Source organism: Somniosus microcephalus, chromosome 8 (assembly GCF_052327205.1).
Source record: "Somniosus microcephalus isolate GS21.2 chromosome 8, FLI_Smic_1.0, whole genome shotgun sequence".
NCBI lineage: Eukaryota > Metazoa > Chordata > Chondrichthyes > Squaliformes > Somniosidae > Somniosus > Somniosus microcephalus.
In genome coordinates, this window is record NC_140994.1 from 88,356,401 (window position 1) to 88,369,162 (window position 12,762).

At 45.0% G+C, this 12,762-nt stretch overlaps 1 protein-coding gene across 1 annotated transcript in view; it reads right to left on the reverse strand.

The window, feature by feature from the left end:
- Positions 1-12,762, reverse strand: part of LOC147113688 (catenin alpha-3-like) — a 3,852,991-nt gene that overhangs the window by 148,898 nt on the left and 3,691,331 nt on the right. The gene's annotated exons all lie outside the window — the stretch shown is intronic.

Below are 12,762 nucleotides of genomic sequence, written 5' to 3' on the forward strand. Positions count from 1 at the left end.
TGGTCACTGTATGATCTGTGGGTACCAGTAATCTCAGGGTTACTGTATGATCTGTGTGTACCAGTAATCTCAGGGTCACTGTATGATCTGTGTATACCAGTAATCTCAGGGTCACTGTGTGATCTGTGTGTGCCAGTAATCTCAGGGTCACTGTATGATCTGTCTGTACCAGTAATCTCAGGGTCACTGTATGATCTGTGTATACCAGTAATCTCAGTGTCACTGTATGATCTGTGTGTACCAGTAATCTCAGGGTCACTGTATGATCTGTCTGTACCAGTAAACTCAGGGTCACTGTATGATCTGTGTATACCAGTAATCTCAGTGTCACTGTATGATCTGTGTGTACCAGTAATCTCAGGGTTACTGTATGATCTGTGGGTACCAGTAATCGCACGGTCACTATATGATCTGTGTGTACCAGTAATCTCGTGGTCACTGTGTGATCTGTGTGTACCAGTAATCTCAGGGTCACTGTATGATCTGTGTGTACCAGAAATCTCAGGGTCACTTTATGATCTGTGGGTACCAGTAATCTCAGGGTCACTGTATGATCTGTGGGTACCAGTAATCTCAGGGTCACTGTGTGATCTGTGTGCACCAGTAATCTCAGTGTTACTGTATGATCTGTCTGTACCAGTAATCTCAGGGTCACTGTATGATCTGTGTATACCAGTAATCTCAGGGTCACTGTATGATCTGTGTGTACCAGTAATCTCACGGTCACTGTATGATCGGTCTGTACCAGTAATCTCAGGGTCACTGTGTAATCTGTGTGTACCAGTAATCTCAGGGTCACTGTATGATCTGTGTGTACCAGTAATCTCAGGGTTACTGTATGACCTGTGGGTACCAGCAATCGCACGGTCACTGTATGATCTGTGTGTACCAGTAATCTCATGGTCACTTTATGATCTGTGTACCAGTAATCTCAGGGTCACTGTATGATCTGTGCGTACCAGTTATCTCAGGGTCACTGTGTGATCTGTGTGTACCAGTAATCTCAGGGTCACTGTGTGATCTGTGTGTACCAGTAATCTCAGGGTCACTGTATGATCTGTGTGTACCAGTAATCTCAGGGTTACTGTATGATCTGTGTGTACCAGCAATCTCAGGGTCACTGTGTGATCTGTGTGTACCAGTAATCTGTTGGTCACTGTGTGATCTGTGTGTACCAGTAATCTCAGGATCACTGTGTGATCTGTCTGTACCAGTAATCTCAGGGTCACTGTATGATCTGTGTGTACCAGTAATCTCATGGTCATTGTGTGATCTGTGTGTACCAGTAATCTCAGGGTCAATGTATGATCTGTGTGCCAGTAATCTCAGGGTCACTGTATGATTGTGTGTACCAGTAATCTCATGGTCACTGTATGATCTGTGTGTACCAGTAATCTCATGATCACTGTATGATCTGTGCGTACGAGTAATCTCATGGTCACTGTATTATTTGTGTGTACCAGCAATCTTAGGGTCACTGTATGATCTGTCTGTACCAGTAATCTCAGCGTCACTGTATGATCTGTGTGTACCAGTACCCTCAGGGTCCCTGTATGATCTGTGTGTACCAGTAATCTCCGGGTCATTGGATGATCTGTGTGTACCAGTAACCTCAGGGTCACTGTATGATCTGTGTGCACCAGTAATCTCATGGTCACTGTATGATCTGTGTGTACCAGTAATCTCATGGTCACTGTATGATCTGTGTGTATGAGTAATCTCGTGGTCACTGTATGATCTGTGTGCACCAGTAATCTCAGGGTCACTGTATGATCTGTCTGTACCAGCAATCTCAGGGTCACTGTATGACCTGTGTGTACCAGTACTCTCAGGGTCACTGTATGATCTGTGTGTACCAGTAGACTCAGGGTCGCTGTATGATCTGCGTGTACCAGTAATCTCAGGGTCACTGCATGATCTGTGTGTACCAGTACTCTCAGGGTCACTGTATAATCTGTGTGTACCAGTAATCTCAGGGTTACTGTATGATCTGTGGGTACCAGTAATTGCACGGTCACTGTATGATCTGTGTGTACCAGTAATCTCATGGTCACTGTATGATCTGTGTGTACCAGTAAACTCAGGGTTACTGTATGGTCTGTGTGTACCAGAAATCTCATGGTCACTGTATGACCTGTGGGTACCAGTAATCTCAGGGTCACTGTGTGATATGCGTGTACCAGTAATCTCAGGGTTACTGTATGATCTGTGTGTACCAGTAATCTCAGGGTCACTGTATGATCTGTGTATACCAGTAATCTCAGGGTGACTGTGTGATCTGTGTGTACCAGTAATTGCACGGTCACTGTATGATCTATGTGTACCAGTAATCTCAGGGTCACTGTGTGATCTGTGTGTGCTAGTAATCTCAGGATCACTGTATGATCTGTGTGTACCAGTCATCTCAGGGTTACTGTATGATCTGTGTGTACCAGTAATCTCAGGGTCACTGTGTGCTCTGTGTGTACCAGTAATCTCATGGTCACTGTGTGATCTGTGTGTACCTGTAATCTCAGGGTCACTGTATGAACTGTGTGTACCAGAAATCTCAGGGTCATTGTATGGTCTGTGGGTACCAGTAATCTCAGGGTCACTGTATGATCTGTGGGTACCAGTAATCTCAGGGTCACTGTGTGATCTGTGTGTACCAGTAATCTCAGGGTTACTGTATGATCTGTCTGTACCAGTAATCTCAGGTTCACTGTATGATCTGTGTGTACCAGTAATCTCAGGGTCACTGTATGACCTGTGTGTACCAGTACTCTCAGGGTCACTGTATGATCTGCGTGTACCAGTAGACTCAGGGTCACTGTATGATCTGCCTGTACCAGTACTCTCAGGGTCATAGTATGATCTGTGTGTACCAGTAGACTCAGGGTCAGTGTATGATCTGCCTGTACCAGTAATCTCAGGGTCACTGCATGATCTGTGTGTACCAGTAAACTCATGGTCACTGTATGAGCTGTGGGTACCAGTAATTGCACGGTCACTGTATGATCTGTGTGTAGCAGTAATTGCACGGTCACTGTATGATCTGTGTGTACCAGTAATCTTATGGACACTGTATGATCTCTGTGTACCAGTAATCTCAGGGTCACTGTATGATCTGTGTGTACCAGTAATCTCAGGGTCACTGTTTGATCTGTGTGTACCAGTAATCTCAGGGTCACTGTTTGATCTGTGTGTACCAGTAATCTCAGGGTCACTGTATGATCTGTGTGTACCAGTAATCTCAGGGTTACTGTATGATCTGTGTGTACCAGAAATCTCATGGTCACTGTATGATCTGTGGGTACCAGTAATCTCAGGGTCACTGTGTGATCTGTGTGTACTAGTAATCTCAGGGTTACTGTATGATCTGTGTGTACCAGTAATCTCAGGGTCACTGTATGATCTGTGTATACCAGTAATCTCAGGGTCACTGTGTGATCTGTGTGTACCAGTAATCTCAGGGTCACTGTATGATCTGTCTGTACCAGTAATCTCAGGGTCACTGTATGATCTGTGTATAGCAGTAATCTCAGTGTCACTGTATGATCTGTGTGTACCAGTAATCTCAGGGTTACTGTATGATCTGTGGGTACCAGTAATCGCACGGTCACTGTATGATCTGTGTGTACCAGTAATCTCAGGGTCACTGTGTGATCTGTGTGTACCAGTAATCTCAGGGTCACTGTGTGATCTGTGTGTACCAGTAACCTCAGGATCACTGTATGATCTGTGTGTACCAGTAATCTCAGGGTTACTGTATGATCTGTGTGTACCAGTAATCTCAGGGTCACTGTGTGATTTGTGTGTACCAGTAATCTCATGGTCACTGTGTGATCTGTGTGTACCAGTAATCTCAGGGTCACTGTATGATCTGTGTGTACCAGAAATCTGAGGGTCACTTTATGATCTGTGGGTACCAGTAATCTCAGGGTCACTGTATGATCTGTGGGTACCAGTAATCTCAGGGTCACTGTGTGATCTGTGTGTACCAGTAATCTCAGGGTTACTGTATGATCTGTCTGTATCAGTAATCTCAGGGTCACTGTATGATCTGTGTATACCAGTAATCTCAGGGTCACTGTATGATCTGTGTGTACCAGTAATCTCAGGGTTACTGTATGATCTGTGGGTACCAGTAATTGCACGGTCACAGTATGATCTGTGTGTACCAGTAATCTCATGGTCAGTGTATGATCTCTGTGTACCAGTAATCTCAGGGTCACTGTGTGATCTGTGTGTACCAGTAATCTCAGGGTCACTGTATGATCTGTGTGTACCAGTAATCTCAAGGTTACTGTATGATCTCTGTGTACCAGTAATCTCAGGGTCACTGTATGATCTGTGGGTACCAGTAATCTCAGGGTCACTGTGTGATCTGTGTGTACCAGTAATCTCAGGGTTACTGTATGATCTGTCTGTACCAGTAATCTCAGGGTCACTGTATGATCTGTGTATACCAGTAATCTCAGGGTCACTGTATGATCTGTGTGTACCAGTAATCTCACGGTCACTGTATGATCGGTCTGTTCCAGTAATCTCAGGGTCACTGTGTAATCTGTGTGTACCAGTAATCTCAGGGTCACTGTATGATCTGTGTGTACCAGTAATCTCAGGGTTACTGTATGACCTGTGGGTACCAGTAATCGCACGGTCACTGTATGATCTGTGTGTACCAGTAATCTCATGGTCACTTTATGATCTGTGTACCAGTAATCTCAGTGTCACTGTATGATCTGTGCGTACCAGTTGTCTCAGGGTCACTGTGTGATCTGTGTGTACCAGTAATCTCAGGGTCACTGTGTGATCTGTGTGTACCAGTAATCTCAGGGTCACTGTATGATCTGTATGTACCAGTAATCTCAGGGTTACTGTGTGATCTGTGTGTATCAGTAATCTCATGGTCACTGTGTGATCTGTGTGTACCAGTAATCTCAGGGTCACTGTGTGATCTGTGTGTACCAGTAATCTCAGGGTCACTGTATGACCTGTGTGTACCAGTACTCTCAGGGTCACTGTATGATCTGCGTGTACCAGTAGACTCAGGGTCACTGTATGATCTGCCTGTACCAGTACTCTCAGGGTCACTGCATGATCTGTGTGTACCAGTAGACTCAGGGTCAGTGTATGATCTGCCTGTACCAGCACTCTCAGGGTCACTGTATGATCTGTGTGTACCAGTAGACTCAGGGTCAGTGTATGATCTGCCTGTACCAGTAATCTCAGGGTCACTGCATGATCTGTGTGTACCAGTAAACTCATGGTCACTGTATGAGCTGTGGGTACCAGTAATTGCACGGTCACTGTATGATCTGTGTGTACCAGTAATTGCACGGTCACTGTATGATCTCTGTGTACCAGTAATCTCAGGGTCACTGTATGATCTGTGTATTGCAGTAATCTCAGTGTCACTGTATGATCTGTGTGTACCAGTAATCTCAGGGTTACTGTATGATCTGTGGGTACCAGTAATCGCACGGTCACTGTATGATCTGTGTGTACCAGTAATCTCAGGGTCACTGTGTGATCTGTGTGTACGAGTAATCTCAGGCTCACTGTGTGTTCTGTGTGTACCAGTAGCCTCAGGATCACTGTATGATCTGTGTGTACCAGTAATCTCAGGGTTACTGTATGATCTGTGTGTACCAGTAATCTCAGGGTCACTGTGTGATTTGTGTGTACCAGTAATCTCATGGTCACTGTGTGATCTGTGTGCACCAGTAATCTCAGGGTCACTGTATGATCTGTGTGTACCAGAAATCTCAGGGTCACTTTATGATCTGTGGGTACCAGTAATCTCTGGGTCACTGTATGATCTGTGGGTACCAGTAATCTCAGGGTCACTGTGTGATCTGTGTGTACCAGTAATCTCAGGGTTACTGTATGATCTGTCTCTACCAGTAATCTGAGGGTCACTGTATGATCTGTGTATACCAGTAATCTCAGGGTTACTGTATGATCTGTGGGTACCAGTAATTGCACGGTCACAGTATGATCTGTGTGTACCAGTAATCTCATGGTCAGTGTATGATCTCTGTGAACCAGTAATCTCAGGGTCACTGTATGATCTGTGTGTACCAGTAATCTCAGGGTCACTGTGTGATCTGTGTGTACCAGTAATCTCAGGGTCACTGTATGATCTGTGTGTACCAGTAATCTCAGGGTTACTGTATGGTCTGTGTGTACCAGAAATCTCATGGTCACTGCATGATCTGTGGGTACCAGTAATCTCAGGGTCACTGTGTGATCTGCGTGTAGCAGTAATCTCAGGGTTACTGTATGATCTGTGTGTACCAGTAATCTCAGGGTCACTGTATGATCTGTGTATACCAGTAATCTCAGGGTCACTGTATGATCTGTGAGTACCAGTAATTGCACGGTCACTGTATGATCTGTGTGTACCAGTAATCTCATGGTCACTGTATGATCTCTGTGTACCAGTAATCTCAGGGTCACTGTATGATCTGTGTGTACCAGTAATCTCAGTGTCACTGTTTGATCTGTGTGTACCAGTAATCTCAGGGTCACTGTTTGATCTGTGTGTGCCAGTAATCTCAGGGTCACTGTATGATCTGTGTGTACCAGTAATCTCAGGGTTACTGTATGATCTGTGTGTACCAGAAATCTCATGGTCACTGTATGATCTGTGGGTACCAGTAATCTCAGGGTCACTGTGTGATCTGTGTGTACCAGTAATCTCAGGGTTACTGTATGATCTGTGTGTACCAGTAATCTCAGGGTCACTGTATGATCTGTGTATACCAGTAATCTCAGGGTCACTGTGTGATCTGTGTGTACCAGTAATCTCAGGGTCACTGTATGATCTGTCTGTACCAGTAATCTCAGTGTCACTGTATGATCTGTGTGTACCAGTAATCTCAGGGTCACTGTATGATCTGTCTGTACCAGTAATCTCAGGGTCACTGTATGATCTGTGTATACCAGTAATCTCAGTGTCACTGTATGATCTGTGTGTACCAGTTATCTCAGGGTTACTGTATGATCTGTGGGTACCAGTAATCGCACGGTCACTATATGATCTGTGTGTACCAGTAATCTCGTGGTCACTGTGTGATCTGTGTGTACCAGTAATCTCAGGGTCACTGTATGATCTGTGTGTACCAGAAATCTCATGGTCACTGTATGATCTGTGTGTACCAGTAATCTCTAGGTCACTGCATGATCTGTGTGTACCAGTAATCTCATGGTCACTGTATGATCTGTGTGTACCGGTAATCTCACGGTCACAGTATGATCTGTGTGCACCAGTAATCACAGGGTCACTGTGTGATCTGTGTGCACCAGTAATCTCAGGGTCACTGTATGATCTGTGTGTACCAGTAATCTCAGGGTCAATGTATGTTCTATGTATACCAGTAATCTCAGGGTCACTCCATGATCTGTCTGTGCCAGTACTCTCAAGGTCACTGTATGATTTGTGTGTACCAGTAATCTCACGGGCAATGTATGATCTGTCTGTACCAGTAATCTCAGTGTCACTGTATGATCTGTGTGTACCAGTAATCTCAGCGTCACTGTATGATCTGTGTATACCAGTAACCCCTGGGTCACTGCATAATCTGTCTGTACCAGTAATCTCAGGGTCACTGTATGATCTGTGTGCACCAGTAATCTCAGGGTCACTGTATGATCTGTCTGTACCAGCAATCTCAGGGTCACTGTATGATCTGTGTGTACCAGTAATCTCAGGGTCACTGTATGACCTGTGTGTACCATTACTCTCAGGGTCACTGTATGATCTGTGTGTACCAGTAGACTCAGGGTCACTGTATGATCTGCCTGTACCAGTAATCTCAGGGTCACTGCATGATCTGTGTGTACCAGTAAACTCATGGTCACTGTATGATCTGTGTGTACCAGTAATCTCACGGTCACAGTATGATCTGTGTGTACCAGTAATCTCAGGGTCACTGTGTGATCTGTGTGTACCAGTAACCTCAGGGTCACTGTGTGATCCGTGTGTACCCGTAATCTCAGGGTCACTGTATGATCTGTGTGTACCAGTGATCTCAGGGTTACTGTATGATCTGTGGGTACCAGTAATTGCACGGTCACTGTATGATCTGTGTGTACCAGTAATCTCATGGTCAGTGTATGATCTCTGTGTACCAGTAAACTCAGGGTCACTGTATGATCTGTGTGTACCAGTAATCTCAGGGTCACTGTGTGATCTGTGTGTACCAGTAATCTCAGTGTCACTGTATGACCTGTGTGTACCAGTAATCTCAGGGTTACTGTATGATCTGTGGGTACCAGTAATCGCACGGTCACTGTGTGATCTGTGTGTACCAGTAATCTCATGGTCACTGTATGATCTGTGTGTAGCAGTAATCTCAGGGTCACTGTATGATCTGTGTGTACCAGTAATCTCAGGGTCACTGTGTGATCTGTGTGTACCAGTAATCTCAGGATCACTGTACGATCTGTGTGTACCAGTAATCTCAGGGTTACTGTATGATCTGTGTGTACCAGTAATCTTAGGGTCACTGTGTGATCTGTGTGTACCTGTAATCTCAGGGTCACTGTATGATCTGTGTGTACCAGAAATCTCAGGGTCATTGTATGGTCTGTGGGTACCAGTAATCTCAGGGTCACTGTATGATCTGTGGGTACCAGTAATCTCAGGGTCACTGTGTGATCTGTGTGTACCAGTAATCTCACGGTCACTGTATGATCGGTCTGTTCAAGTAATCTCAGGGTCACTGTGTAATCTGTGTGTACCAGTAATCTCAGGGTCACTGTATGATCTGTGTGTACCAGTAATCTCAGGGTTACTGTATGACCTGTGGGTACCAGTAATCGCACGGTCACTGTATGATCTGTGTGTACCAGTAATCTCATGGTCACTTTATGAACTGTGTACCAGTAATCACAGGGTCACTGTATGATCTGTGCGTACCAGTTATCTCAGGGTCACTGTGTGATCTGTGTGTACCAGTAATCTCAGGGTCACTGTGTGATCTGTGTGTACCAGTAATCTCAGGGTCACTGTATGATCTGTATGTACCAGTAATCTCAGGGTTACTGTGTGATCTGTGTGTACCAGTAATCTCATGGTCACTGAATGATCTGTGTGTACCAGTAATCTCACGGTCACAGTATGATCTGTGTGTACCAGTAATCTCAGGGTCACTGTGTGATCTGTGTGTACCAGTAACCTCAGGGTCACTGTATGATCCGTGTGTACCAGTAATCTCAGGGTCACTGTATGATCTGTGTGTACCAGTAATCTCAGGGTTACTGCAATGATCTGTGGGTACCAGAAATTGAACGGTCACTGTATGATCTGTGTGTACCAGTAATCTCATGGTCAGTGTATGATCTCTGTGTACCAGTAATCTCAGGGTCACTGTATGATCTGTGTGTACCAGTAATGTCAGGGTCACTGTGTGATCTGTGTGTACCAGTAATCTCAGTGTCACTGTATGACCTGTGTGTCCCAGTAATCTCAGGGTTACTGTATGATCTGTGGGTACCAGTAATCGCACGGTCACTGTATGATCTGTGTGTACCAGTAATCTCATGGTCACTGTATGATCTGTGTGTACCAGTAATCTCAGGGTCACTGTATGATCTGTGTGTACCAGTAATCTCAGGGTCACTGTGTGATCTGTGTGTACCAGTAATCTCAGGCTCACTGTGTGATCTGTGTGTACCAGTAATCTCAGGATCACTGTATGATCTGTGTGTACCAGTAATCTCAGGGTTACTGTATGATCTGTGTGTACCAGTAATCTCAGGGTCACTGTGTGTACCAGTAATCTCATGGTCACTGTGTGATCTGTGTGTACGAGTAATCTCAGGGTCACTGTATGATCTGTGTGTACCAGAACTCTCAGGGTCGCTGTATGATCTGTGGGTACCAGTAATCTCAGGGTCACTGTATGATCTGTGGGTACCAGTAATCTCAGGGTCACTGTGTGATCTGTGTGTACCAATAATCTCAGGGTTACTGTATGATCTGTCTGTACCAGTAATCTCAGGGTCACTGTATGATCTGTGTATACCAGTAATCTCAGGGTCACTGTATGATCTGTGTGTACCAGTAATCTCACGGTCACTGTATGATCGGTCTGTACCAGTAATCTCAGGGTCACTGTGTAATCTGTGTGTACCAGTAATCTCAGGGTCACTGTATGATCTGTGTGTACCAGTAATTTCAGGGTTACTGTATGACCTGTGGGTACCAGTAATCGCACGGTCACTGTATGATCTGTGTGTACCAGTAATCTCATGGTCACTTTATGATCTGTGTAGCAGTAATCTCAGGGTCACTGTGTGATCTGTGTGTACCAGTAATCTCAGGGTCACTGTATGCTCTGTCTGTACCAGTAATCTCAGTGTTACTGTATGATCTGTGTGTACCAGTAATCTCAGGGTCACTGTGTGATCTGTGTGTACCAGTAATCTCATGGTCACTGTGTGATCTGTGTGTACCAGTAATCTCAGGGTCACTGTGTGATCTGAGTGTACCAGTAATCTCAGGGTCACTGTTTGATCTGTGTGTACCAGTAATCTCAGGGTCACTGTGTGATCTGTGTGTTCCAGTAATCTCAGGGACAGTGTGTGATCTGTCTGTACCAGTAATCTCAGGGTCACTGTATGATCTGTGTGTACCAGTAATCTCAGGGTAACTGTGTGATCTGTGGGTACCAATAATCGCACGATCACTGTAGGATCTGTGTGTACCAGTAATCTCAGGGGCACTGTATGATCTGTGTGTACCAGTAATCTCAGGGTCACTCTGTGATCTGTGTGTTACAGTAATCTCAGGGACAGTGTGTGATCTGTGTGTACCAGTAATCTCAGGGTTACTGTATGATTTGTGTGTACCAGTAATCTCAGGGTCACTCTGTGATCTGTGTGTACCAGTAATCTCATGGTCACTGTGTGATCTGTGTGTACCAGTAATCTCAGGGTCACTGTATGATCTGTGTGTACCAGAAATCTCTGGGTCACTGTATGAGCTGTGGGTACCAGTAATCTCAGGGTCACTGTATGATCTGTGTGTACCAGTAATCTCAGGGTCACTGTATGATCTGTGTGTACCAGTAATCTCATGGTCACTGTATGATCTGTGTGTACCAGTAATCTCAGTGTCATTGTATGATCTGTGTGCACAGTAATCTAAGGGTCACTGTATGATCTGTGTGTACCAGTAATGTTAGGGTCACTCTATGATCTGTGTGTACCAGTAGTCTCAGGGTCACTGTATGATCTGTGTGTACCAGTAGTCTCAGGGTCACTGTGTGATCTGTCTGTACCAGTAATCTCAGGGTCACTGTATGATCTGTTTGTAGCAGGAAACTCATGGTCACTGTATGATCTGTGTGTACCAGTAATCTCAGCGTCATTGTATGATCTGTGTGCACAGTAATCTCAGGGTCACTGTATGATCTGTGTGTACCAGTAATGTCAGGGTCACTGTATGATCTGTATGCACCAGTAATCTCAGGGTCACTGTATGATCTGCATGTACCAGTAATCTCAGGGTCACTGTATGATCCGTCTGTACCAGTAATATCAGGGTCACTGTATGACCTGTGTGCACCAGTAATCTCAGGGTCACTGTATGATCTGTCTGTACCAGTAATCTCGAGGTCACTGCATGATCTGTGTGTACCAGTAATCTCATGGTCACTGTATGACCTGTGTGTACCAGTAATCTCACGGTCACAGTATGATCTGTGTGTACCAGTAATCACAGGGTCACTGTGTGATCTGCGTGCACCAGTAATCTCAGGGTCACTGTATGATCTGTGTGTACCAGTAATCTCAGGGTCACTGTATGTTCTATGTATACCAGTAATCTCAGGGTCACTCCATGATCTGTCTGTACCAGTACTCTCAAGGTCACTGTATGATTTGTGTGTACCAGTAATCTCACGGGCAATGTATGATCTGTCTGTACCAGTAATCTCAGTGTCACTGTATGATCTGTGTGTACCAGTAATCTCAGCGTCACTGTATGATCTGTGTATACCAGTAACCTCTGGGTCACTGCATAATCTGTCTGTACCAGTAATCTCAGGGTCACTGTATGATCTGTGTGCACCAGTAATCTCAGGGTCACTGTATGATCTGTCTGTACCAGCAATCTCAGGGTCACTGTATGATCTGTGTGTACCAGTAGACTCAGGGTCACTGTATGATCTGCCTGTACCAGTACTCTCAGGGTCACTGTATGATCTGTGTGTACCAGTAGACTCAGGGTCAGTGTATGATCTGCCTGTACCAGTAATCTCAGGGTCACTGCATGATCTGTGTGTACCAGTAAACTCATGGTCACTGTATGATCTGTGTGTACCAGTAGTCTCAGGGTCACTGTGTGATCTGTCTGTACCAGTAATCTCAGGGTCACTGTATGATCTGTTTGTCGCAGGAAACTCATGGTCACTGTATGATCTGTGTGTACCAGTAATCTCAGCGTCATTGTATGATCTGTGTGCACAGTAATCTCAGGGTCACTGTATGATCGGTCTGTACCGGTAATCTCAGGGTCACTGTGTAATCTGTGTGTACCAGTAATCTCAGGGTCACTGTATGATCTGTGTGTACCAGTAATTTCAGGGTTACTGTATGACCTGTGGGTACCAGTAATCGCACGGTCACTGTATGATCTGTGTGTACCAGTAATCTCATGGTCACTTTATGATCTGTGTAGCAGTAATCTCAGGGTCACTGTGTGATCTGTGTGTACCAGTAATCTCAGGGTCACTGTATGCTCTGTCTGTACCAGTAATCTCAGTGTTA